The sequence below is a fragment of the Heterocephalus glaber genome, unplaced genomic scaffold, assembly GCF_053883595.1.
Source record: "Heterocephalus glaber isolate CG9 unplaced genomic scaffold, H.glaber_assembly_v1.0 deba00001104, whole genome shotgun sequence".
Taxonomy (NCBI): Eukaryota; Metazoa; Chordata; class Mammalia; order Rodentia; family Bathyergidae; genus Heterocephalus; species Heterocephalus glaber.
This window is the reverse complement of record NW_028258193.1, coordinates 3,769,016-3,796,190: the sequence shown is the minus strand read 5'-3', so window position 1 is coordinate 3,796,190 and position 27,175 is coordinate 3,769,016. Positions and strand designations below refer to the sequence as shown.

The 27,175-nt window shown below is 47.0% G+C and overlaps 1 long non-coding RNA gene across 1 annotated transcript; it reads right to left on the bottom strand.

Moving 5' to 3' along the window:
* LOC147828401 (uncharacterized) lies at positions 1-13,999 on the bottom strand. The gene is made up of 4 exons (XR_015450880.1): positions 13,685-13,999; positions 9,661-12,121; positions 9,336-9,476; positions 1-2,755 (listed from the first exon to the last, which is right to left on the bottom strand). It is a non-coding gene; the product is annotated as an uncharacterized LOC147828401 (long non-coding RNA).
* Between the last annotated feature and the right edge of the window lie 13,176 nt (positions 14,000-27,175).

Below are 27,175 nucleotides of genomic sequence, written 5' to 3'. Positions count from 1 at the left end.
CTCAACAGAAGCATGCAGTTTAAGGCTAGAAAAACTGAAATAAAAATTCTGTCAACATCACACTTTTTGGGGAGCTGGTTAAGGGGTGCTGGTGAGGCTCTAATCACGCTCCCGCTCACCCAGCCACACAAACACGAAAGAAAAGAAGTACAAAGAAAGACAATGTTAGCTATGAGTGGTGGCGGATATGCTAATTAGTTTGATATCAAAACATCAAGCCGTGCACTTTTATGTATATACAATTTACTTGTCAATTATACCTCCATAAAAGTGAAAAAAAGACAATGCTAATGACAGACTGAAGGACACAGAAAAAAGCACCAACACTTTCTAGTGCTGACACGGAGACCTGCTCACGGCGCTGTCCTCCCACCTTTCCCAGGTAGAGCTAGCTGCTCTTCCATGAGACCCTAGGGGCTTAGGGGGAGCAGAAGCCAGCTGTCTTCACGCAACCCATGAGATGTCCTGTGAGGGCGTAGAAGAGATTCAGAGTTTCCTGATGGTCATTTCAGTGTTGGCAACACATGATCTACGCTTTTACAGACTTGTAATTTAATTGATGTACAATGCTCCGTCTTGGGGAGGGGGTGTAGCTCAGTGGTCAAGGTCCTGCCTCAGAAGCAGGAAGCCAGAGATCCACCTTGTGCACATTTAGCCACAAAGTGCATCCACACTGCCGGGCTGCAAGCCCCCAGAGCTTGCTGATTCGCAAAGCTAAAACTCCAACTCCGTACCCACTGAACAGTTCCGCACTTCCCTCTCCACCCTCTGGAAATCAGCATTCTGCTTGCTCTCTCTGTGGGTTTGATGACTGTGGGTAGAGACTCAGAGACTAGTTCCAGCCTAAGGATTTACGCAGAGCTTTCCCGCCATTGCTCTTAGCCTCACCAGAGGCGGGTTGTGCCGTCAGCCCTCTGAGCTCATCCTCTGAGAATTTGCCTAGTTTCAATGAGGCAGAGCACATTTGAAAATGTCAGCCCATATCTCAGAGTTCCCTTCCTGGCTTTTAATTCAAAGAGCACCTGTTTACAGTTCCCTTATGCCCAGCACCATGGTGAGCACTACACAGCCGCAGCAATGGGTCTCCCTTCTGGAATGGACCCCGGGTCGGAGGACATGGCTGCAAGAGGAGCTTATGGGAAGGCACAGTGTAGCCAGGTGGTCCAGTGGGCAATTAGAATGCACCAAGCACCAGAGATGCAAAGCGCTGACTTGCAAGGACGGGAGGGCTGGGTTCAGGAGACCAGGAGGAAGACAAGAGGGGATGCAGCTGTTCAAGCACTGGGGATGTCTACACTTAGTGACAAGGGCTGCTTCCATCTTCAGACCTTCACATCTTTCCTCAGAGCCAAATTACTTTCCACGATTTACCACATCAATACTTTTCTTACCAGTAATGTCACTCCATTAACAAATGTCATCTTAATACCCAAATACGATACACAGAACATTCATTCACATGCAAGAGACGTAATAAATCAAAGGGTCAAAAGGACAAGGGCGAAGAAACATAGGGACTTCCCTCACGGTTGGGCCATTAAAGGTATAGCAGGTGTCTGCAATAAGCTTGAGACATCTATTTGGTTTTAGGCTATTTTATAGAAATGGTAGATAAGCTGAAGCGTGTCTTTTGCATGTGAGAAGAAAGCGTATTGCATACACAAGATAAAGAAGATAGGTGTGTCACAAAGATTAAATGTACAAGGAATACTATCTGAGTGGGGAACTCGCATTAGAAGCACTGAGTGATTCAAAGTAGTGGATGCCATGGGCCTGAAGTCAACAAAATTCTGTGATTTATAAATATCTACACACAGTGCTTTCCATTTTTTCCAGTTGACTTTAGATAATCCTAGAGGCAGTTTGGGTTTGAAGCCCTCTTAGCTCTTTCAGACCTGAAGAAGACAGCCCTGAAAGCAGACACCTGGTAGATTACATTAAAGGGGAGCTAGGACAGAGCATCAGGAAGTGACGTTTTTCTTTGTTTCCTTGTTGTCTTAACTCCAGCAAGTAACTCAAAGCCTACGTTGATTATTTTCCCACTCGTCTCCCTGGGTTAAAAGAAAGGTGTGAAATGCACAGAATCCACTTACAAGTAGGGAAAATTGAGTGCCTCCAGCCCCCAAACGAATAAATGCGATCTGCTGTCATTTCCAAAGACACGATTTTTTAGATGCAAAACAGATATAAACATTCTTAGAAAATTAATCATCATATGTTGCTAAGCAATTGGATAATCATTAATCTTGTGCTATTTAAGTGGATGAAAACCAGAAAATAGAAAAATCAATAAATAATGAGAGGCAGTTAAGCTAGCTGTGCTGCAAAGAAAATCCATGTGTCTTCTAAGAATGAACAGAAAGTCCTGCTGCGTCATTTTTTATGTATTAATCTGCGTCCTCTTGAGGTACTTCATCCTTATCATTCAGTCCAGTATTTGGGGTTGTGGAATATGAATCAAAATTCTATTGCATGTGATTCTTCTGTTTTTCATTAAGTTTTTGTTGCTCGTTTCTCTTGCTTCTGTCTTCTTTGTCAATAATGTACAGGACGCCAACAGTGTAAGGGTAGTGATGGTAAAACAAGTTCAGATTGTTCAGCTCATTGCTTTGTCTTCAGGTAATAAATAGTTCATGATAGCTGCCGTACAGAAGTTGTGGCATCACTGGTAAAATATGAACTCAAGATGCAGACGTGGCGAATTTCATTGATGTTACTGGTCTCTGTCACTTCTGAAATGTGAGGGGGCCATATTCTTAAAAAATAAGAAAATGTGCTCCTTAGTTAAGTATATGGACTAATTTCTGTCCTCCCTTTCTCTCCCTCCATCTCCCGCCCTCTGTCTGCTTCCCTCTCCCTGTCTCTTTCCCATTTTTCTGTCCCTATTGATGTTTCTCATGCTTTCCCATTTAGCAAGGGATTGGAGGGGAGGTGCCTGTCGTTACTCTGTTCCTTGGTAAACAGGCACAAGAGAACGGTGAAATGATCCTCAAGTCCTCTGCAAAGCCATCATCACTATGGCTCAGGAAGACCCTCCAGGGCCCCTTCTTTTGGGGGCTGACCAGCAGGGGTCCCTGTGGGTGGGGCGAGGCTTTGTGGCATTTGGCGTCCTCAGTGAGGCCCAGGAGATGTGAGCCCGGCCTAGTTCTCAGCTCCAGCATATTTGATTTATCTTGAGAACTCAAGAACATACTTAAATCATTGTGATCAGAGGGATTTACAGTGCTGTTTCTTATTAATCCAGTTAATAAGGAGTTGGCCACAAGAACTGGGAAACAATGCAGATGTAGTAGAAGTTGAAAGTGTTGGAGAAATCAAATAGTGTCAGGATGACACCTGGTGATGTGGATGGAGAGTCGTTTCAGTCCCCTCGAGCCCTGTAACAGGCTGTCAGAGACACAGGCGGCAGAAGCCTGTGGCTCGCAGCCCTGGGCCCTGGAAGTCTGGGGCGGTGTCAGCACAGCTGGGGCCTGGTGCCATCCCTCTCTTGCCTGCAGAGGGCCTCCCTTTGGATTGTCACCAGACAGAAGAAGAGTAATAGAGCCCTGGGGTCCCTGGTGAAAGGCAGCGATATCAATCCTGAGAGCCCCCAGAGGCCTCTGCAGCAGCAGAGTAGGCGGACTCTGGAGGGCACAGATGGACAGGCGGGCTGGAAGTCCTGAGGACCAAGTTGACAGGAGGCCGTGCGGGGCAGTGACTTACAGGCGCAAGGCATTCGCAATGCTGGCTCCTCAGCAAAGTTCTAGTGATCCCTGCCTCTCAGATCCCAAGGCAGTGCCTCCCACAGACCTCTGCGAGGGCCCTGGGCACTCACTCCTGCAACCTGGGGCTGACAACCCTCGAGGGCCACAGCCTTCCTAAGGGACCGCTCAAAGCTGCGCAGAGAAGCACGATTGTGAATTCAGAGTTCACAAGTCTGCTCTGCTAGGATCCATCTGTGTGTAAAACACTTAAAATTTAATTCAGAAAATGTTACAAAAGTTTTAAAGCCTTAAGGACACATGAAATGTAAAATCAATGTTATAAGAGCATGATGAGGGGATCAATAAAGGTTTTTAAAGCGTCAAACACATTCCAGTAGAGGAACATGGTGTGGAGAGAATGGAAGAGAGCTAGAAATGAGATGCCGACAGGCCACAGCCCATCATTTCCCACCTACAGAACAAGACCACATTCCTGCGTTTAAGTGGAGGATGGTTTCCCATTGCTCTGGTATTTAACTTAACTGGATAAGTTTTTTTTAATGTTACTATTCTATTTTAAATTGTCAATATTTATCATGTTAGCAATTAGACCCTATGTGACTGCCCTAGTGTGTTATAAATATTTTAGATTTATCAGAAGTAGGAATGGCTATGTCATTTTTCAAAACAATTTCTCAAGCTCTAAGAGCAAGAATGACGGCCAATTATGAACAGGACGGCAGATTTCAGGGGAGGAGGTCTTGGAGTGTTGCCCAGCTATGTGAAAATAATGTGAAAGTGTGTATGTGTGACACAGAGAAGAGAGAGAGAGAGACAGACAGACAGACAGACAGACAGACAGAGAAGTGAGGGAGAGACAGGCGTCAGCTGCCCGGGATGTGGACTTCGGATCCTGCCTCTGCACATTGGCTGTGAGGTCAAAGCCTAAACACTGTGGAATCTTCCGCTCTATTGCCGCAGTTGGATATTTTACTATGTAAACGAACTCACTAAGGGAAATTAAAACTTCAATCCCACTGCATCATTAGTTAATTTAAGACCTCAGTAAGACCCAGCTCTGCGCCTAGGGCCCAGAGCCTGAGCTCACAGATGAGAGTCCGCCTGTCCCTGTGGGCCAACGGACAGCTTCCCTTTCCTTTTGCTTTAGTTTTCCTTTCCTTTCCTTTTTCTTTTCTTTTTTTCTTTTCTTCTTTTCTGTCCTCCCTCCCTCCCTCCTTCCTTGCTTTCTTCTTCTCTTCCTCTTCCTCTTCTGGTCCTTCCGTCCTTCCTGTCCCTCTGGGAGCTCACCCAGGCTGACCTCTGCAGGGCGGCCAGTGGTCCTCCCCTGGGCCTCAGTACCAGTCCCCTTGCCAACAGTGCCACTGGACAGCACACGTGTTCAGCAGGGCCTCCAGCATAAATAGCACTTTTCCCGAGTGGCCTGGACCCAGGTTCCCTGGCAGGTGCTTTTCTCTGAGAAGGGCTTGTGCACTGTAGCAGAGTAGCGTTCTGGACCACAGCCAGGGGGATTCATGAATTTCCAGGTGATCTGAGCGTATGGTGGGTGGCAGGCTGCACAGAGAATGCAGCGAGTAGATGCTCGGGCGGATTTGGAAGCTACACTTCAGCCATGATGTTCAAAATCAAACTTTTCCTTAGGCTCATCTTTATAGGATGGTATTTCTGAGCACAGTACTTTTTTCTTAGAGTCAGAAAAATATATTAGTCTTCAACATTTGTACTGTATTCTTCACTTTTATGCATAAGCCTTTATTTTTTATTAAACAATTTTCCCTAATCAAAATTTTTCTTTGGTTAAAGCTGGTATGTCAACTCGACACAAGTTAGACTCATCTGTTAGAAAATTTTTACAGCTTTCTATGAGTTATTATGAAAATGAGCTACTTCTTAATATTTAATAATGATGCCTCAGATTTTGAAATTCGTATGTGAATTTAATTAATTTATTGGGTGCATTAAGAGTGTTTACAAGGCAAAGATTTTACAAGTCAGAAAACTGTAAATGTAAACATTGTATATTAATAATTTTAATAATTAGAAACTTCTTGTAATTTTATATATAGACAATAATATAGAAAATGCATTGGATTCACTATACTAAAAAACTCTTATTGACTTGTGGTGAGATAAATACGTAGTTTCACTTATCCCAAAGGGGGCGTATTGACTGAGGTTCTTAAGGTCAATATTTATCTCAAGTGAAAAATAAATCTTGATTTTTTTTTTATTGAGTAAAAATGCCAATGCATGTTTCATTACAAAAACACTAAAAGTGAGCTGCAGTCATATTTTAATATTTTGTGCTAATACAATGATTTTCAGTGGGGACCGTTCTTTCTCTTACAATAATCCCAAGAGACAGGGTTTAGAGAACACAGGGAGCGGGGGCACACTCTGTCCTGCAGGCCTCCCGGGCTGGCGCTGTGAGACACGGCCTCCGGCGGAAGTGCCCGGCTGCAGCCGGTTTCCCGCTTCCGGGAAGGGCCCCGCAGGGTCTGCCCTTTTCAGCTGTGAGAGATCAGCCACACCTGGCCCTGAGGAGGGCTGTTCCCCAGGTGGAATACGGTGCCAAGGGCGAGATGGCTCCTGTTCAGATTGCTCATCAGCGTGAGTGCCTGTGCATGTGTGTTGCTGAGCATCAGCGGGTTCAGGAAAGATTCAAGTCCCCGTGTTTGTCCCTCTGCTTGCTGCTAGGGCGTGGCCAGCTGCTGCGGCTCCTACACACAGCCTGTCTTCGCAGTGCCCAGTGGGTCCTCCCTGGGGATCATCGCAGCTCTATCTACACATTTGTCCTCATTGCCAATATCGGGGACGTGAACTGCCAGGGGGATGCTGGAGCAAGCAGCTCTTCTTAGTAGCATCTGGTGACTGCCAGAAAGCCAGGCGGTGACCCGCGGAGGGCGTTGTGTCTTCCTCAGGGCTCCTAAGGTTGTGCAGCTCCTGCAGAGCGAGCGGAAGGGGCTCCGTCAGCTCATCCACCCGAGCTTGTGCTCCGCACATCCGTCCCACCTCCTCTACCTCTGGGCTCCTTTACCCCCGACCTGGCTTCATAGGAGACCCGAGTTCTATGGGTGCAGTCAGTCTGGTCTCGGGTGACTGGGCCTGGCCTGCTGACATCCGCTGCAGTAGGTGGGTGTTTTGCTCTGAATTTATTCCCCATAGCCTTGAAGTCAGTTGCAAAAGGGAAAATCCTTTCCACTGCAGAATCTAAGCTATGCGTATTACTTTAAAACGCCCTGAGATACACAGAAACCCTGGCTCTCTGCTCAGTGTCGGACGAGGCCAGAGCGCAAGATTGTTCCCCGGGAGTTTCGGGGTGGAAGGCATCACGGACTTTGGGAAGGATCGCAGGATAAAGCGATATCAGCTTGTCCCCAGTTTTCCTGGCACATTTTGCAGCTGAAATTCCTGCGTCCTGGGGAAGCTCCAAGCACGGCGCCCTTGCCCAGCCAGTCACCCTGCTGGAGCATGATGGCAGGGCAGGGTGTCTGGGGAGTGGGCAGAGCATGCTGTTGCAGACACGGGTGCCCCTTGGTCTGATGACTGGCAGCTGGTGCCCCCTCCGCCTGGCCTTGCTCAGGGGGCCCGCTCTTGACTTGGGTTTGTCTTCTCTCCACCAGCAAGTCCGTGTGCATTTGCTCGATTCCTTAGCACTGTCCGCTAACCCACGCCAACATTTCCAGAGAAAGGCCGTGCCGCGCCACAGGGTCTTGGCTGGGAGCCGCAGGCCGGGCCCCTCCTGCAGCCAGGCCCATGAGGTCAGGATGCTGACCCGCAGGACGGGTGCCTGGGCTTGGCCCCGCACCACCTGTCAGAGCTGGGGACCCATGCGACCTCGGAGATCCCTCCTCTGGGTCCAGCAGGGGAGGTGGCCTGGTTCTAAGCCCTGTGAGCCCAGCTCACAGGTCCGGAGCCTGGGGCCTCTGGAGGAGAGCCCAAGGGTGGCCTTCCAGCCCGGGTGCAGTGGTGCTTGGCCCGCATGGACCCCGGCCACACTGGGGGTCCTCACAACCACTCTCACCTCTCGGAAGTCTTTCCCGCCTGGTTTTCCATAAGTCAACTTGTTTTGTTCAAATGCTCAGTGGTGACACTACTGCGGGAGGGGCTGCTCAGCTCTCGGATGTCCAGTCGCTCTGCTGAACGGGGGCTTTGTGCACAGCCCCCCCACCCCGGGATGCAGGACCCCAAGTCCCACCCTGGCAGGACTGGGTCCTTGTCCTGCTACCTTGTTCTGTGACTGCAGCTTCACACTGAGCAAGTCCTCTCCACGCGGCTGCTGAGCCCTCTCCCTGTCAGGGTCAAACACGCTTCAGTCCACCAGAGTGCGGTGTAAGGGCCAAATCCAGCCAGGCCAAACTCGCTCTCATCAGCCGGCCTCACCCCTCTCCCTAGAACGGGGAAATTATTCAGGTGCACTGCCCCCCCCTCCAATCCTGACTGCTTCTGGGTTTGCCTTAATACTTCCTCTTACACAGTCCCGGTACTGGATCTGCCGAACGCTTATTGTTCTGCTTATGAAAAACTGCTTTCTGATGTCTGATTTGAATTTTTTGTTAACTTTTACTTAAGCCCTCTGGCACCGTCATCTACCAGGTCTTACAGAGATTGTCTCCGAGGAAGTGCCGGCTTGGAACTTCTAGGCTTCCTGTGCATTAGCATTTTGCCCAGGCTGCTTCCCATTTCTAGCAGTGCATGCCAATGCCTTTGTGAAAAGCAAAATGCCTTCATTACTCACAGAGAGGTGCACCTAGCCCACCAACTCTGCTCTGCATGGAAACTACCATTGCTTCTTTCAATGTTAATTTTCCTTTCTTCTCCTTCCCAAATTTTAGCTTGGTGCATTGCTGCACAGGAATTTGCCAATGTCCCAGCCTCCCTTGCAGTGATGTGGCCACATATAACTAACTGGAACACACAGTCCTGTATCTGCAAATGCTGAATTAATACATTTAGAAGAACCCTCCTTAAGATAACAGTTGCACAGGCTTTACACCCTCCTCATCATTTCGATTTGGCTGACTACATTGTAGATAAAAGGTGGGAGTCTGGGAATTCTAGTGTAAGGGCTGGCACACTAGCAGCCATTTATTACTATGGGAACAAGAGTCTGGCCCAGGAAGGGCAGATGAGAGCAGAAAGGCTCAGGATCCCAGTATCTTGGTTCAGGTCCCACAAGATCCTCAGGAAGTGTCTTTTCACACTGTGCTTACAACATTAGCAAAAAGTTCACTCTATATTCGTACTACATTTATTGTCAAGTGTCTCAAAACAGCTGAATTCTAAAGGAGACTTAGTTAAGTCTACTGTATTTTTCTCAAATCAGTGAGACAGTGGAAGACCAGATGTATGTCACCTAACACCACATCCCCTGTTGCAAGCCTTCCTGTAACTTCCACCACCAGTACTCAGCCTTCAGCACTGCCTGAGCCTCTCCTGCAGTGGACAGCTCATCTCTCGGGGCCACCTCGTCAGTATGAACATGTCTCCCCTTAAAACAAAACCAAGTTCAAGTAACCCAACCAACACACAGCAGATGCTTGAGGATCAAAAGCAAATACTTTCAGGTGTCCCCAGCCCCTCCTCTGCTGTGGGTACTGATTTCTGACCCCCTTTGGGTTCTCGGCGTCTCACCCAGTGTCTGAGGCTCACAGCGGAGACGGGTCCACAGTCGAGTCTGGTGGGGCCAGAGGACGATGTCACCTTCCCTCTGGTCATCACATGCTCATATCCTCCTGGAGGGGACAGGCACCGCACTTCCTGAAGCAGGCGTTCCTGGCGGAAATAAGCAGTGCCAGTGCACGCCCAGGCTCCTCTCTACTAGAGCCCCTTTAGCTCAGCAGGAGCCTCCTGCAGAGTGGGGTCTGCATCACAAACCGGGGCCGCCCCCTCCCCAAGGGTCTCAGCTCTGCCTCCTCCTCCTGTCTCTCATTCGTGGTTAGTTTTCTGATTGAGTTACCTGAAACTCTCATGCTGATTGAAAGGCATGCTGGATACAATTTTTCAATCTGAAAGCACGTATCTCTTTATGGCCACATGTTGCCTTCTTTCCTAGGGTAGCGGCGGTCCTGGGAAACGGTGTGCATGTCAACCTGGCAGCTTGTTTGGGAGCGCGAGCTGATTAAGCTTGTTAAATTAGTCACAGGTCATGGATAATCACCCAGTGTTTCATGTTCATAATTGGATTAGAAGAGAGGTCACCTGGTACTGCGTCACGCTTGGCAGGCAGAAAACTAAGGCCCAGGAGATTGAGGGGCGGAGGTCACAGACTGAGTTAGAGAAGACCCCAGCTGAGTCAAAGACCCGGGATCTCCAGCTCTCCCCACATGACTTCTGGATTCACTCCGCTCTGATTCCCAGGGAAGATTAGCGGAGCGGTCCAGGCCAGTGAGTGCTTTCTCCTACCCTACCCTCCAGTCAATCCAGATGTCTTTTCCAAAACCTATTTCGAATTCTGAGAGTGACTCAATAAGTAAATGCCTTTGAAATTACAAAAGAAAGGAGTTTAACTGAAAACTCACTTCTGTGGCAAAAGAAAAACTCAGGTCAAATCTCTAGCAAAATAATATTGCTTAGGCAAAGAGGCATAAAGTCCAAAAGGAAAATCTAATTTGCCCAACTTAGGGTGGAAAGGGGCCAGGAGACTCTGGTGACTGCCAGTAAGGAAAGAAATGCAGCTGTGAATCTTTGCAAGACGACACGGGGGAGGAAAGGCGGGTCTAGCAAGGGGCTGGCACCTTGAAGTGGACACAGCTGTGACCCCAGCTACCTCCCACCCTGACTCAGAGATCAAGTGGCCCCTGGAAGTTTCCCCTTCCTGGCTGAGCCTGGAAAAAGCACCTTGGGGTGGCCGCAGCTCTGTCTTTGGTGTCCTGAGGGCCTGTCCTCCTGGGCAGCTCCGCCACCCCTCAGCCACTGAATGACACAGCAGTATTTATACTAAATAATCTTATTGATTCTCGCCCAGAGAACATAAGGTTACACCCATCTACACTGTTGAGCTCTTGTCTACATACTTGAAATTTGAAAAGAATGTGGTCTTCATTTGGCCCCTTTGCATCTTTGTGCTTTTACACACACACATGCACACACACACACACACGCTCTCGCGTGCATTCTGAGTGGAGGTAACCAGCAGGAGTCCCGTGTGTCCAAGCCCCCTTCTCTGGGACTCTGTCTGCAGCTCTCTCCAGGCCCAGCTGAGACCTGGGGAGGGCGACCGGGTACCCAGAGCCCAGCCCTGAGTGACAGGCAGTCTCCCATTCTCCTTGACACTTCTTCCCCCTACACCTCAGACCTGGCTCAGAGGCAGGAAACTGACCACGAGAAGTGATCTGTCAGCTGTGCCATTTTCCTGTTCATTTCCTCTTCTGCTTTTCCTCCTCCGCTACTCAGTAGCTGTTCCCGGGGAGGGCTCGGCCTCCCTGTGTCTCTGGCAGAGCTTCAGCCTTGCAGATGTGGGGCTGTCCCCGGCTGCCGGGATTTCCACAGGGAGTCTCCAGGAAGGGGGGTGTCCCAACCCGGCCTCAGCGTCACTCCGAATTCCACCTCTGTACTTGACAAACACGCACCTCCACCCCGCCCCTCTGCTTTCCTCCCTGCAGGAAGCACTTGCAGATGGGATGCTTTCAGAAGAGGTCATGGCTCATTTCCTTCTGAGACTTCTAGATGTGGCTCATGGAGAATATGTGTACTTTCTTGGACATCAGCTTTCAGCTGGTGTACTATTTTTCTCCATCTTCAAAGACAACAGTAACACCCTAAAATCTACCTCTAAAAGAGAAACTGTACATTATTTAAATTTCTGTGTCTGACTTATTTCATTTAACCTGATGGTTTGAAGATCCATTCATTTTCCTGAAAAAAATGATTTCATTCTTCTTTATGGCTGAATAATATTCCATTGTGTATATCAAGAACACAAAAACCAACAAATGCCAATGAAGGTATGTGGCATAATGAACCTGTCTACACTCTCAATGAAAATGTAAACTAGTATGATTTAGGAGTCTCTTATTCCAGCCAAGTGGAAAATCAAGGGTAACTGGACTAAGTCTGCCCCTCAGCCTCAGGAAGAAACAAAGCCCAGCTCCCTGGCAATTGCACCTGATCCAGCTCCAAACATCACCTCTTCTGCTTCACGAACCTGTTGCTTCCATGATTCAAGAAGGATGAGTCCGGAAATCACATGGCCTGCACAGGACCTGGGGGAACCAGAATTGCTCCATGATTTGGGTAATGACTGGGTCACTGAAAATCTCACACAGAGCAGAGCACTGAAAGATGCTCCTGGCTCTCAACGTTGGCTGATGCAGCTCACTCAGATGTTGGCTCTGCGACCATGATGTCCACTTACAGAAGATGGAGGAAACCTGGCTGTTACCTTAACACCTTCATGTCGGGGCAGCATATGGAAGACTCTGGAGAAACCAGAAACAGCAAAGATGGAGATTAGAGGATTTGGGCTTGTAGGCGTTACCTCCACCCCAGGGGAAGCATAGATGTTCCTCTTCCGACCTTGAGTCCAGTGACCTGTTCTGAGCATTTACATTTGTGCCCTGTATCTTACAGATCACAGTGTTGAGTGCCTGGTTGCTGGGGGAGATTCCCTGCCCCTGGCTGGGGTAGGAGGGAGCTGCTAACACACTGGTTGTGTATCTGGACCACAGAGTGGAGGTGCCCCCCATGGAATAGGGACAAGGTTCCATCCTGCAGTGCAGTCCTCAGATGCCCAGATCTGGAACCAGGTTTGCAAAGCTGAGCTATCCAGCTGAGCCAGAGGAGCATACAGCCGCTGCTCAGATGGGCTGTCAGCAGGGTTTTCCAGGAGCACCTGAGTCTCTAAAGACCTCGCCACCATGTGCAGGTATTTATTATCCTACTGCAGGGAAACTCTCATTCTGTACATGCCACAAACCAGAGCAGAGACGGCCTTGGCTAGGTTCTCCCAGATCCAGTTCACATGAACACATGCATCTACAATGCACACAGATGGAAATTGTACTAAAAGTAACCTGTGGCTATGAAATCCTTGCCTAACGTAGGCCATGAAATCTTGGAGCCTTATTTTACCTCCAAACTCTTGTGGTTCTAATAATTTTCATTTTTTCTTATGGATTTAAAATTTGTGCATAGGGAATTTAGAGAAATGGGAGCCAGTTTTTACCACAAAACCTATTATAGGATATATTTTACACAGTTGCAGTTTTTGAACATGGAGCCTTTGGTATCTTTATATGCACATTTAAAGTTATTTAATTTAAAATGTTTGTCCTAATGTTCCTAAAGGACATTATATTTAGTGAAATAAGGAAGGTGTTGAAAACAAATACTGCATGATCTCAGGTATACGTAGACTCTAAAAACCAAAAATCAAACACAAGGCAAAAGCCATATGGACAAAGTAGAGCAGTGGTTGCCATGAGCTGAGCTGTGTCTTAACATGTGAGAAGTCTGGAGAGGGGACCAATGTGCAGGCAAAACTGTAAGTGCTGAAGAGTTACTGTGTGGAACGGCCTTGTAGGTAATGCCCATGTGCTGTCCTTGAACTAGCCTAGAGGAAGGTCATTGTGCAGTTCCTGTGTGCTCACACATCCAATGGTGAGTAGGTAAGATGTGCAACAGGATAATTAGCTTGAGTTTGGTGATTATTTCACAGTGTGTACCTACATCAAAACATCCCCTTACACACTTTGAATATTTACATTTTAATCTGTCAATTCGACATCAAGAAACCAGGGAAATAAGTACATTTTTCCTGAAAATATAATTTGGAAAAAATGAATAGACTCTATAAAGCTGCCATATATTATAATGGATTTTAATATGCATGTCTTTAGCTCACTTTTGTACTAATGCTTATGTTTAGGAAACATAAGAAATGAGAATGAAAGAGAAATGAGAATGCTATGCAGAAATTAATCAAAGTAGCATTTAACTAAGCAGCAAAATTTCCATAATGCACTCAGGTATCTATTCCTTACCTCCCTGTGTTTCTCAGAATGAAGGCCTTTGAGCTCTGAAGATGCTGACAAGAACTCCATACAACAGCAGGTGGGGAAACCGGACAGAGTCACCCACGTGGTGAACTCTGCATTGCCAAAATAAACACTGGTGTTAGGATCCAAGCTGATTTGTATTTGTTCCTGGTCTGACTGTGGGTCATGTTACTCAACTTTGGTAGGGTTTCTGTTATTTTTTTAGTCTCATGGATAAACAGCAAAAGCTTAACCTTTGTGATCAAGGTAAACCAAGCATCAAACTTGGCAGCAGAGACGATCAAAAAGAAAAACTGCTATGTCTCCAAGTCTAACCTTTGCTCCTTGTCTGCAACACAAAGAAGAGAGAGAGAGGAGGATGGTTGGAAGCAGTCAGCTGCTTTGGCAGTGGCTAAAAGTTCCCCAGCCTTCCTGTTCCCAGCAGCATGAAGTGGGAGGGTTGAAAGAAAGCTCTGGAAACCCACAGAAGGAACCTTGAGCCTCTCCTTCAGCAAGTTTCTTAGAAGCTCTTATGTGCTCAACTCTGCTTATGATTATTTGTTTTAATTATGAGTACACTTGAATTCATCAATATTAGAAAACTCTTCAGAATGAAGTACTCTTTCTCATTTTTTCTGTTAGTATTTCTATTTTTTAAGTTCTGTAGAGCTACAGCAGATAGGAGGAAGACTATCAAGTGTACTCATTATAAGCAAAGAGCTCAGTAAATATTTGTGTTTCTATTCCTGTATCACCATGATCTATATCATAGAAACATGATAGTGTTGTATGATAAATAACATGTAATCTATACAAATAACTAAGTAACAGGTAATGTGCAATATACAAAATATAAGTATACAGCATAAAATGATACCATGTAGCAGTAATGGATTTATTGTTGCTTTTATTTATATATTCATTGCTATCCATCTAAATAGAAATATTTAATGTTGCTATTTTAATGAATAACTAACATTTTTCTCTGTGTAATTTTTAAATATATTAAATATCCATATCCATGATTCTCATAAACAAAACATCTTTGTTGGCCTCAAAACTTTTAAGAATGGAAAGGTTTGTTGAGATCAAACATCTGGCAGTGGATGGCCTCCCACATGGCTCGCTGGTCTTGTTTCTGGCAGGAGGACGTTCGATTACAGAAGCAGGAGACCGTAAACCTCTTCCTTACTTGGATTCCTTGCGCAACACACTGCACCGTCAGTATGTAAACAGGTGGAATCAAACAGGAAGGGCGCAAGAAACCGCTGAACTTGGACAGGCACAAGTGTCGGGTTCTGGCCAATCACCACCAGGCTCTCAGACCAGCACCCCAGGAGCCGCAGGCAGCAGGGGTCAGGGACTTCTGAGTCTGTTTCTCTGTTCTGTCCGAAAGCTGGCTGCTCATGCGACAGCCCCGAGGCCCCTGCCCTCTTCTGATTCTGAGCGCTGCCCGTCTCCTGAACTGTTCTTTGTCCAAACACATACTGGTAAATGTAGCTGGCTTAAAATGTAGATCCACCAAAAGACATATTTGAAAATGCTGCTACACGAGTGAGGGTTATGCATTCATTAACCACTCAGCATTTATAACAATAAAGGAATTCATTAAAGTTTAACATCGAGAAGTATAATGCCGGTCATGATAGCAGACCCAAAGGAACACTGGAAAGGTGGGGTTTGGAATGAAAGGGCCCCATGCTCCCCAGGGCCGTTGCCCCCTCTGCAGCAGGCAGGGCACTCGCTCAGCCCAGGGCACCTGGATGCCAGTTCAGGCCTGGACATCTGGTCACTGGGAAGAGGACCTGTGTGCCCCTCAGGACATGGTGGGGCACACAGAGACTCCTGGAGCTTCCTCCCAGCCACTGTCCAGGCCGGGGAGTTGGGCAGGGGGTGGCTGGGAAGGATCTAGGTTCCCATGAGTAGGCAACAGGCAGCTGAGAAGCTCTTCAGAGAAGGGGTGGGCTTATGGTTACAAGTGGGACCCCTAGAAACTGTGACCCCAAAGCCCAGGCAGGTGTTCTGCTTCCCCATGAAATTTCCTACAAAGCAGGGAGGGACCCACGCTCACTCGGTCTGAGCCTAAGGCTGACAGCAGCTGAGATGGCTCTGTTGATGCCTGTCCCTAGGGTGCCTCCTTGTGCCATGGGTAGCCCTTTCCCGTCACCTGGGACAGCCTTTCTCCGAACTGAGCCACTGCACTCAGCGCGTGGAGGCGCGGAGACTAGAGTCCCCAGTAACGGTCACAACTGAGTGAGAGGAACAGAGGGAACTTCGGAAGCCGAAGATGATGCCAAGCAAATTCACAGGCACCTCTGTGAGGCCCCAACCCGTGCCTGGAGTTGCCGGCTCAGGATTCAGACTTGGGGGCTCCGGCTCCAGAAGCTTGTCTGTCCTCTGATGTTGCTGGCAAAGTGCGCCGGCACGTATGTAGTCTAGTTGCATTTCTTAGGTTTCTCCAGGCCCCAGACCCGCTGGGGACACACCCACATCTGCCCACAAGGCTGGATGTTATTGAGGAGCCTGTGGAAATGAGCATCTCTAGTATTAAATAGCTTCTAAATGGTTTTTATTTAATTTTTAAGCAAGGAAAGAACAACAAAATCTACACACAATTAAATTACCAGTCAAAGTAAAGTTTAACACAGTTAAAAGGCAGGGTTATGGGACTGTGGATGATGTCACTCACTCAACTCCAGCCCTAAGACTTTGTCTTACATGGTCCTGCTTTTCATCACTTGAGCTGTACAATGTATTTCTACCTGGAAAGAATTAATGCTCGGTTTTTGAAAGTTGGACACAGGTATAATTTTGCTCTTTATAGTTTCTTTTAAAAGCTACCCTAAATTTTATAACAAAATCTTTATGTTCATGAAAATATATACATAGATAAAATCGAAGACCATTTCAAAAATAAGAGGCAGGACTCCGTACTGCCATCACTTTGCAGAGTCTTGCTCTTTACGGTCCACTGCAGGTAGCCCCACAGACCTGGGGGGATATTCTGCCTCTTCCTGGCTTCCCCTCTCCATTTCCCCCTCGCCCGTGCTGTTCTTGCTGAGTTTTTCCTCCAATCTGCTGTAGCTGACTGTGCACCCTGCCCTGCACTTCCCTCAAGAGACGGGGCTACTCTTTTGGAAAGTCCTGCAGGGTCTGGTGACATGAAGAAAGTGTACCCAGGTGAGTTAATGAATCAGTGGAATACACATTGAGTGTGTTTGTCTGGCTTCAGTCCTTGGCCCATTTGCAAATTGGAGTCAGGCAGGTAGTCTTCAGTCTATCACACTTAGCAGGAAGGTGCATCAAGGGGTGAAATAAACCAGCGATTGAAATTCTTATGCATTCCTCTCTCCTATGCTGTGTCTGTGTACAGCGGTCACCAACAGGGGCACAGTCCAGTCATAGCTCAGCAACAGTACATGCTGCTGTGTTGTGGTCATTGCTCATTTTCTAATATCTAATCCCATCAGGGCGGCCTGGACCAGAGCAGGCTCCTCCTCCTGCTTGCTGGATGACTGAAAGCTGCCCCGCCAAGGAAGTTTATCACCCTTTCCCAGCTGATCCCCACGCCCTGGCCATCCACACCAAGTCGCACTTTCTCTGCATCCATGGCAGCTTTGGGGCCACAATCACTATTCTGAGCTGTGATTGCTGCATACTCGGGGAGCCATTTGTGTCCAGGATGATTGTCTTGGCACCGAGTAGCCCCCAAATGATAGGTTTTCAAAAATCTCTGTTGATTTTTCTAAAATCGGCTCTCCTGTAGCTTGATCCCTCATTTCTCAGTGTCCTCCCCAGACTCCGCCTCCCTCATGCTCTCCAAGCCTGCGGGTCCTTTCTGCCTTGCACAGGCTTCCAGAAAATGACCCAAATGTTTGAGATTCCATTAACATTGATTTTGATGTTACCCTTTAAAAAATAAAGTAAAGCAGCCCCTGGACTGATGTGAGATGATTTACTGTCTGTTTTTCCTGTTGACCCACTCCTTCTATTTTTTCCTATCTCCTTGGTAAAAGGATCACATCGTCGTGTGAAGAATCAATAGCACTGTTTGCCTTTGAGCAGTTCTGCTTATTTCTAGGTGCCTGTTTCCTTATCATTAAAATAAAAAGATTTGATAGATGACTCCAAAAATTCCCGACATAATGTGCAGAATCTATAATTCAAAAGGAGATAGACGCTGCACATGAGCGTGAGTTGAAAGACAATGATAGAAAATATCATAATGAAAAGTTAAACATGAATTTTGAAAGTATAATTAATATTAACCTGAATTATGAAAAGGACAATATTTATAGAGTTATACAGTATGTAAATTTTTTCTGTATTGTAAAATATAGAATCACATAAATTATTCTTAGAACAAATATGATTTCCAGAAGGATATTGAAAATTATAGAATCTATTTCATTTTCAAGCAAATATACATAATGTAATTTAAATTCAGAGTATATACTTTATGTTATTTAAAATGTTGGGCCACGTATATTAGCTACATGTTCGCTGCTATGTTTCCTGTTTTTAAAAACTGTGCTGATGGGGCCTTTAAGATAGTTTGAACCTTTGAAGGTAGCACAGATTTGTTGGGCTTTTTGATGTGCTGATTTCTGGTCACAACAAGATTTTGGCTTGTGTCAGTCTCCTGGCTCTATGCAAATCATCCATCAGCAAAAATACGCAGAGTAAAACAATGCATCTGCACTATTTATGAGGGCAGAATTGCAACCTCGTCCTTCTGGTAGTTTTTTACAACACACCCCTGCAATGCCCACACGGGACCCCCACCCTGGTGAGCACCAGGACAGTGAGGATGCGTTTGAGGATTTTAGTTTCAGGAAGGGGAGACAGCCCTGTTTCAGAAAGTAACATCAGCATGCAATTGGAGTGCATTTCCCTTGAGACAAAAGCCCTGGAATCCTCCAGCGATGCTCATCTTCCATTCTGACCCGGTATCCAAAGGGAATGTGACAGAAAGAAGTGCTGAGAGGAGGCGAGTGAAGCAACAGCATGGGTTGTGAACTGATTGCAGACAGGATGGCTGGCTCAGGGCTGGGAGCAACATGTGAAAATATATCGGTTTCTGCTTGGTAGGTTCCAGTAAGAGCTGTCACAAACTGACACCATTGAGAATGACCCAACAAGAGGCAGCAAAGAACAAATCCACAAAATCAAAATTATATTTTCCAATTGGCCTGTCTTGTGCTGTCTCGCTGATGTACTCTTTGGTTGGATCTGACAGGTAATCATTGGCAGGCACATGTTGCTTGTAAGTCTTCATCTTGCAGCAATGAGGCTTTGAATCAAATTGACAGTGATTGCATTTTCAGCATCCATCAGTCTAAGAATTCACAAATATCCAAATGTTCTTTTCAGAGATATTGACCATTTGAAACCAAAATGCTTTGAAGTGTAACTAACTTCATAAATTCATATTCCTTGAATGCCTAGTATGGAATTAGAATGAGGAGCTTTCCCAGTGCTGCAGAAGAAATGCAGAAATTGGGCATCAGTGCCTCTTGTCTCCTAGTTAAAATAAAGGATATGGATACGCACAACACTAAAGCAAAGCATAGCACAGTGGACAGAACAGACACTGTGAAAAGAGACGGAAAGCCGAGGTGGGTGACAAACCGATCTGCCCTTGCTAGGAAAGATGAAACAGGATGTGTTAGCAAGGTGGTATCTGAACTTGGGTATTGGGATGATTGTGGGGTATTCATGGCAGATGAAACTACGAGAAAGATGCTAATAAAGCATATATGGAGAGGAATACACAGCAGCATTACTTAAAAAGTATTGAGGGAAGTTAACTATGAATGAACAGTAGGAAAGTGAAGAATAGAGATGCTGGTAGAGTAGGTAACATATTTGATTAAGAGTTTTGAAAAAAATACAACAAATTGTGTATTTTTAAGTAGGGAGATCCTTGAATGGAAGTAAGAAAGAAATGTAGGTAGGGCATCACCTGGAGATTATTTTATTTAATAAATAAATCCTGGAGCTGCTTTTACTGGAGTTTAGGGGTAATATATGTGGATTGATTTCTATAATGCTTATTCCAGCCCTTTGCAGAGATCCTATTATGGTTCCGCTGTTTACATGGGCAGCTGAGGCTCGGGGACCACCAGGAGCCCTGCAGGGCACCCAGCTGACACCTTGTCCAGCACTGCTGATGTCTGTTCTGACCGAGCCTCGCCTCTTCAGCAGCAAGGGCATCCTGCCCACCACTCCCAGGGCAGCTTGAGGCACCATGTCCACAGTCAGACTCCCCAGACTCATGGCTTGGGTCCTGGTGTAGATTCAGACCAGGTGTTCCTCCTGCTCAGACACGCTCAGGACTGCAGGCCTCCTTACTGACTACAGCTAGGGAACTTTTTTAAAAAATGGCCTTTGGATTTTAGAGTAATTTTATATTTAGAGGGGTTGCAGAGATATATAGAGGGGGTGTGCATATGTGCGGTACAAGGTGTGACGTTTAGATTATGTGCGTGGTGTTTGAATCCAATTCTTGAACCGACTGTTGCAGGTTTTCCCCCTGGCTCTGGTCTTTCTAGCAGCAGCCTCTGTTCATAGCCTTCCTACTGGGTGGAACAATGCAGCTCCCACCTATTTCCAGGTAGTGGCTTCCAGTGCCCTGCTGGCTGAGGCCTTACTCAAGCAGGGCAGCTGCATTTTCCTGTGGAAGCCAGAAGGTGCCACCCGCTGTGGGACGCTGCCTCCCTGCCCTGTGTGCTTGGGTGAACTCAGGGGAACCCGTGGTCCCCACAAACACAGTCCACTGCTCAGCTGTGTTTGTCACGACTGTCTGGCCAATGTCGATGTATCTGTATCAACTAAAGCCTGTAATGTTTGTCAGATTTCCTTGTATCTCATCTAACACTCTTTTTACATTCCAGATCACCATGTTACTGCTAGACTCCATATCTCCAGGGTTCTCTTTGCTGTGACAGTTTCTTCAACCTTCCTTGCTTGTGAAGACCCTGGCTGTTTGGAGGACAGTTAGACGTTTCCTAGAATGTGTCTCTGAGGAGAACCATGTGATGCTTTTCTCCTGATTGGGTCGGGGTTATGGATTTTAGGAGGAAGATGATATTGTTTCAAGAACACATACCACCAGTTTAGGTTATAATTGCTGCTGTTAGCCAAGGTGTCCCGATCAGGTGTACTTGTGAGTTTTCTCCACTGAACGGCACTATCTCGCCAGCCTTCTCTGCCGTAGTCTTGGGTGTTAATATGCACCGTCCAAGCCTATAGAACAAAGAGCTCTGCTTGAAATCCCTGAGAACAGGGTGTCTGCATTTCAGTCCATTCTCTATATCCGCACACACTCAAGGGCTTGCATTTTATGTACCAGCTGCAACCCAGTACTGTTTTATGTACTTGCTGTCCAGATGGTTCCAGGCTTCGCCTTTGGGAGCTCTTCCAGTTGGCTGCTGTGTCCCTTTGACACACCTACATCTTTGTGTGAATGTGTTTAGCAGTTTGTTTTTAACATTCGGACCCCTCAAGATGCCCTAAGTTCCTCTTCTCTATTTCCTCCCTCAGTGCCAGGATCAGCCATTTCTCCAAAGACAGTTGGCCCCTTCTATTTGAGAATGGTCTAAATCATCAGGACTCTCAGCTGACAGCAAGCTGATAGATGTTTGCGTGCTAACCTGTGTTTATAAACACATCTAAAATGTTTCTGTTTGTGAACCTCACTATTCAAGCTGCACATGAATTCATATTAAGTTGTTCAATGCCTGTACACACATACGGTGGTTTCAGAAATGGTCATCTGTACCCCACAGGAAACAAATGCATCAGCTAGGACCTCGTGATTCTGTACACTCACCACCGCCCGCCTTTCCTCATGTCCAGAGTTGCTGAGACCAGCACCTCCCTTCTTCCATCCCTTTCTGCTAGGTTATTCAGACCTTTGTAGTATACGTCGTACTGCTCTGCTACATTCTCACTAAAGTAGATGTTGGAGTCTCTGGTGATAATACTTCAAAAGGTGCAGATGCAAAATGAGTCACCTCCGTGCTTTTGGCCCTAATATTTAGAGAGATTTTTAAAAGATTAACTGAACGAATCTAGCGAATTGTTTCAAACCATTTTTCGTCTGGCTCATGGCACAGTGTTTTTCTCCTTATAGATAGTGTCTCACCAAATACTCTTTGAAAGCAGCTATTCTATGTTCCTGAATCCTTTCTAAGGCAGAGAAACAAATTCATTTTTCTGCCATTCCTTCCACTGATCCTGGTGTGATGTGACTCCCAGTGTTCCACTGAAAGAGTCTCCTTTGTGGCTGTAGTATTCATAGCAGGCCTCACATGGAGCACAGTGCTGCACGAGGTAGCTCTCCAGTGGCCTTGGCTGGTCACGCCTTACCTTGGTGTAAACCCAGATAGCCTCCCATTCACTGGAATTTCCTATAGTTACCATTAATTATTATTATTTTTATCAATTAATTTTATTGGTTCATTTTAGGTGTACAATATGCTGACGTTCATCACTGGAAACTTGTACCTTTACATGAGTATCTTGGTTCTTATTTTTTCCCCATTCCCTTGCCCTCCCTTCACCCCCTCCACCCTTCCCTATTTACAGAGACTTTGTTTCCATTTTTTCCTTTTCTCATATGTTTTTCCTTCCCTTCTTTCCTTTCCCCAACCCCTACCACTTCCTCTTCCCTTCTGGACCTTTTCTTCCCATTTCACATTATCTATTACACCTGTATATCTAACCATGCACTAAACTAAAATCAAAATGGATCAAATATCTAAATATTAAAACAGAAACACTGAACTGGCTGGAACAGAGGTTGGGTAGAACTCTTGAAGACATTGGCATAGGAAAAGACTTCATGAACAAAACCTCAGTTGCACTTGAACTAGCAGAGAATCAACAACTGGGATCTCATCTTACTGAAAATCTCTGCACAGCAAGAAAAGCCACCAACAGTGTGAAAGACCATTAATTATTAATGCAAGAGATCCTTCCGGGATTAGATCCAGGTGTTTCATCATCTTTCCAGTCATGTAACCCATTTTAACTGTCTTTTTCACATAAAAGTGATATATACAATCAAGTACTTTATTAGAAAACTGTATTAATTCTTTTTCCCTTCCATTTCCCCACAGTCTTCGAAATTCCAGGATAAGATTTTCATGACTTAATTCAGCATAAAAGGAGAACAGATGAAATGCTTTCGGCAGATGTTTGGTGCAGCATGCGTGCTTCCAGGAGATTAACCTGACATCGGTTACACAAAAGGAATGAGCTCACTCATTCAGCAAATATTTACTGAGCATCCATAGAGTGCCAGAGCCTGGGCCAGGTACCGAGGTTACAGCCGTGGGTGAAGCCCATGGTACAGACAAATTCCCTTCTCTCCTAAAACTTAAATTCCAGTGAGGGGTGCAGCAGGTATATGGACAACACAAACACACAAGATGTCCGGTGGAAACAGATTTTTAAAAAATTATTAGGGTGCATAGATAGCATCTGATGGAAATGAACATTAACTTTGTATAGTACAGTCACAGATAGGCTCTCTTACAAGCTAACATTTAAATAGGCTAAAATGAATCACATGCAACTCTAAAGAGAAAGAGCCCTGCAACTTAAAAAATAGCATGCAGGACAGCTTCTCAGACAGCAGTACACATCAGGAAGAGGGGACGGGTCAGAGTGGTCAGAGTGCAAGAGAAAGGGGAAGACAGGAGCAAACAGCACCAGAGAGAGATGAGGGCAGCGTCAGGTAGGCAGCTAGAGAGGCAATGGCACCGTGGAACTCAGGTCCTGGTGTTGAAGTGTCAGCAGCAATGGACCGTCTATTCTATGGTAGTCCCACAGGACTGTGACAGAGCCGAAAAATTCCTGTCACCAACCAACGAAGTAGTCACCTCACTAGTCCATCTTAATGCGTTGCTCACGTTCTTGCAATCATGATGGTGTAAACAAACCTACTGTGCTACCCATTTAATAAAGCTATGGCAGTGGAATTATATGCAGCTCATAACAGTTGAAAATAAACACATGTGGCTGCTTTATATGTTTACCATACTGTATATTTCATCATTTAAGAAAATGTTTGCTGTAAAACCTTATGCCATATTAAGCAGGCATCAGCCTCATGACCCAGTCTCCCACCAGAGGCCCCACATCCGCAGCCATCATCTTGGGGAATGGACTTCAACCCTGGATTCTAGGGCACACACACATTCCATGTGCAGCAGTAGAAAGACCGGATATTGAAACTGAGCTATGATTTGGCTGGAGCCCGAGCAGAAGCTACAGATGGGTGAGAGAAGAGGTAGAACCACTGGTGCTCATTTGTCCATGACACAGGGAGGGTGGCTGGTGGTGGAAAGGAACTGCATCCAGCAGGTCAGAAGGGGACAGGGCCAACAGGTGCCACAGATTCAGAGGCTGAGGAGGTCCTCTGCTCCCCACTGGTCTACCCTGGGTTCCCCAAGCTCCTCAAATGCAGTCCCAGGATGCAATGGGACTGCAAAACCGAAGCATTTGGGTGCTTGCTCGGCAAAGGAGGCCACGTGGACAATGAAGGTGATGAGCCCAGTCGTGGTAGGATTTCCACACTAGCTAACAGGATCAAAGCATTGAGAGAGCTGCCTCCTCTTCTTCTTCTCCTCCGCCCTTTTCTCCTCCCCCCTCTCTTCCTCCTCCTCCTTCTCATTAGTTGGCTAAAAGCAGGTGGATTGGTGCCAGCTACAAACCCATATTCCCAGCTACTCACTCGGGTGGCCAAGCAAGGGAGTTGTGTGAGCTCAAGAATTCACAGACAGCCTGGGCAGCATAGCAAGGCGCCCACCTCCATAAAAATGACTTGCTGACACTAACTTCAGTCCTGCATCTCTGAAGATGAAATAAAATGAAAATGAGAGCCCTGCACACATTGCATCATAAAGCTGTTATCGTCGCTTAAAATATTACAAAATAAGTGTTTTATGATGAAAACTTTACAAGACAGAGAAATACTATTCTTCTGAGGTATAAAGAAGAGGCAGATGTTGCTCTCAGCCATTCTTAGATTTAGTAGTCATGAGACTGCTGATAGATTATTTTATAAGAAAAACAACCAAAACGAGAGGATGTGCAACTTGGCTTGGGAATTCGGTGAAAGGAGACTTTGTTCTTGAGGGGAACATTGTTTTGGTTAGCGGTGTGGGACAGGAAATAAAACCTACTGGGTCTCAGATTTCCCCCTGCAGAGCATCCTGTAAGAATGTTCTGAAGGCGTTCTTTATTGCTAAGTGTAGTTGACACAACTGGAAAAAAAAAATTGGAAGAGCCGGATAAGTATTGAGGAGAAAAGTCCGGAAATCGCTGTCCAGTGCTGCAGTCTCCTGGGACTCAGAGGGCACTGCGGGCGGCCACGTGGCGTCCTTGGGGTACACCAGGAGCTCTTCAAGGTCGGCTGCATTGGAGGATGCAGAGCCAGCCCACGCGGGAGCACCGGAGCTCTGTGCTGCAGCCTGAGTCCACGGGGCCAGGCGAGGAGCAAGCCAGGCACCCGCGGGCGCTCTCCTAAGCGCAGGCCGGTTTCTTCCTCCTTCCCTCTCCTTTTACCAGAGCTGCAATCCTATTGGGCGCTGCCTCCACATAAGGTGGGTCTTTCCCATCGGTTTGCTGGGCCCCGAGCCAATCACCTCTGAAAAGTCCCGCAGACAGACCCGGAAGTGTGCTCAGCCAATCTGCAGCCGCGGCCCGGTCACCGCCCTCATGGACAGAGCATGCGCAGGGGCCCGTAGAGGAACCCGGCCAGCAGCAGCGTGTGCAGGCAGGTTGCTGGGCTCAGACCCCGGGCCACGCGGCTGTCAGGGTTTTTTATTTTTAAATAAACAGCAAATTAACTTCATTCTACTTGTGAATTTCTAAATCCACTATGCAATTTTCCCCAATTATGGCTTTAATTTGCCAAGCTGAATTTGTACCAATTTATTATTTTATCTGTTGGAAATGTCAGAAGTGAGGTTTTACAAAACACCTGGGGATTGTCTATTGAATTTACGTAACTCACTCAAACACGCCTCCTCATTTTTAGTGTACGTTGAAACGCCTTTGGGTTCACTATAGGACAATTTAAACAGGAAGGTGCAGGAGTAGTGCCCCAGCCACCCGCACGTTTACTGTCGGCGGTGAGCGTGGGTTCAAATCTCAGTGGTTTTGCTTCTTCCTCGGAAAGCCAGCCCCACAGCGCAGCTAGATTTCTTGCTTTCACTTGTAGTTTGCTTCTTTCTACCTTTATGCTTCCTTTCAGTTTATTTGCATTTTAAAAATTCGACGTACACACATCTTGTGAGGTGATCGCACAGTTGTAACACATCTACCAGCTCCCGAGTTCTCTATGTGTTCAGCTTTGTGTTGTGGCCAGAGCACCGCAGCCCTGTGTGGTGGAGAGCCATGGTGGTGAGGCCTTGCTCTGCTTCCTCAGGTGCCTGTAAGGAGCTGCGGCCCATGGGCACAGCGGCGCTGCTGTGTGGAGTCCTGCAGGTCCGTGTTCTGGTCCCAATGTTGCCCTGACTGCAATGCCAAGCTGAACTCTGGTGGGAGCCTGCAGCCCGGGCATGCAGTCTGTCCAGCTGTCCAGTGTCGACTGAGCCCACGACGGGGCCCCTGCAGTCTGAGTTTGCACCTTGCCTTGCGGTGGCCCCCAGGGCCCCCTCAGGTCCAGCAGCTCTTCTGTCTGTCAGAGAAATAGAACACTCCTGGGGTGGGCGGCTGCCATCTCCCAGACCCTCCTCAGATTCAGCCTTCCTGGGGACTCACCCCCAGACCTGCCCACCCCCACTTCTGGCAGGGACCTCCCTCTGCAGGGGACAAGGGCAGGACAAGCAGGGTTAGCAGAGGCATGCGATCATGGTGTGTGTGTGTGTGTGTGTGGTGTGGGAGGAATCAGGTACAACTTCTGCACTGCATGAAGCAATGGTTGAACTGAGCCCAATGCCCAGGGTGTGTGTGGGGGGGTGCTCACCATTTTCATTTGCTTCTTCGTGTTTTCTGCAGGGTGGTTGATGTCATTTACCTTCTTGTGCCTGGCCTTCAGCTTCTGAGGCTTCCAGTCTTCTGAGCAGCTGCTCGAACTGCTCACTGCCCTGCTCCGAGCCTCATGGAGGGCGTCCTGACTATGCCAGCTCTGAGCTCCTGTGGTTGCCAGGTGTGATAGTGTGTCAGTTAGTTTTCCCACCCTGTACACAACATCTGACACACACCTCTGACAGAGGAGAGATAATTTAACTTTGGGAGATTCCGTCAGCAGTCAGCCAGCTCCAAGGTGGAAACCACATGGTGGAAGGGGCTGGTGCAGCAAAGCGGCTTAGCTCACAGTGGCCAGGAAGCACAGCAGGGACCAGCAGCAGAGAGGAAGGGGTGAGGATCCACATCTGATGTGTGAGGCCACACCTCCGGGACCCAGCCAGACATACCTGGGGGTGTGCTTTGCTAATCGCTAGACATTTCTCACCAAATGAAGTTGGCACGTCAGGGTTA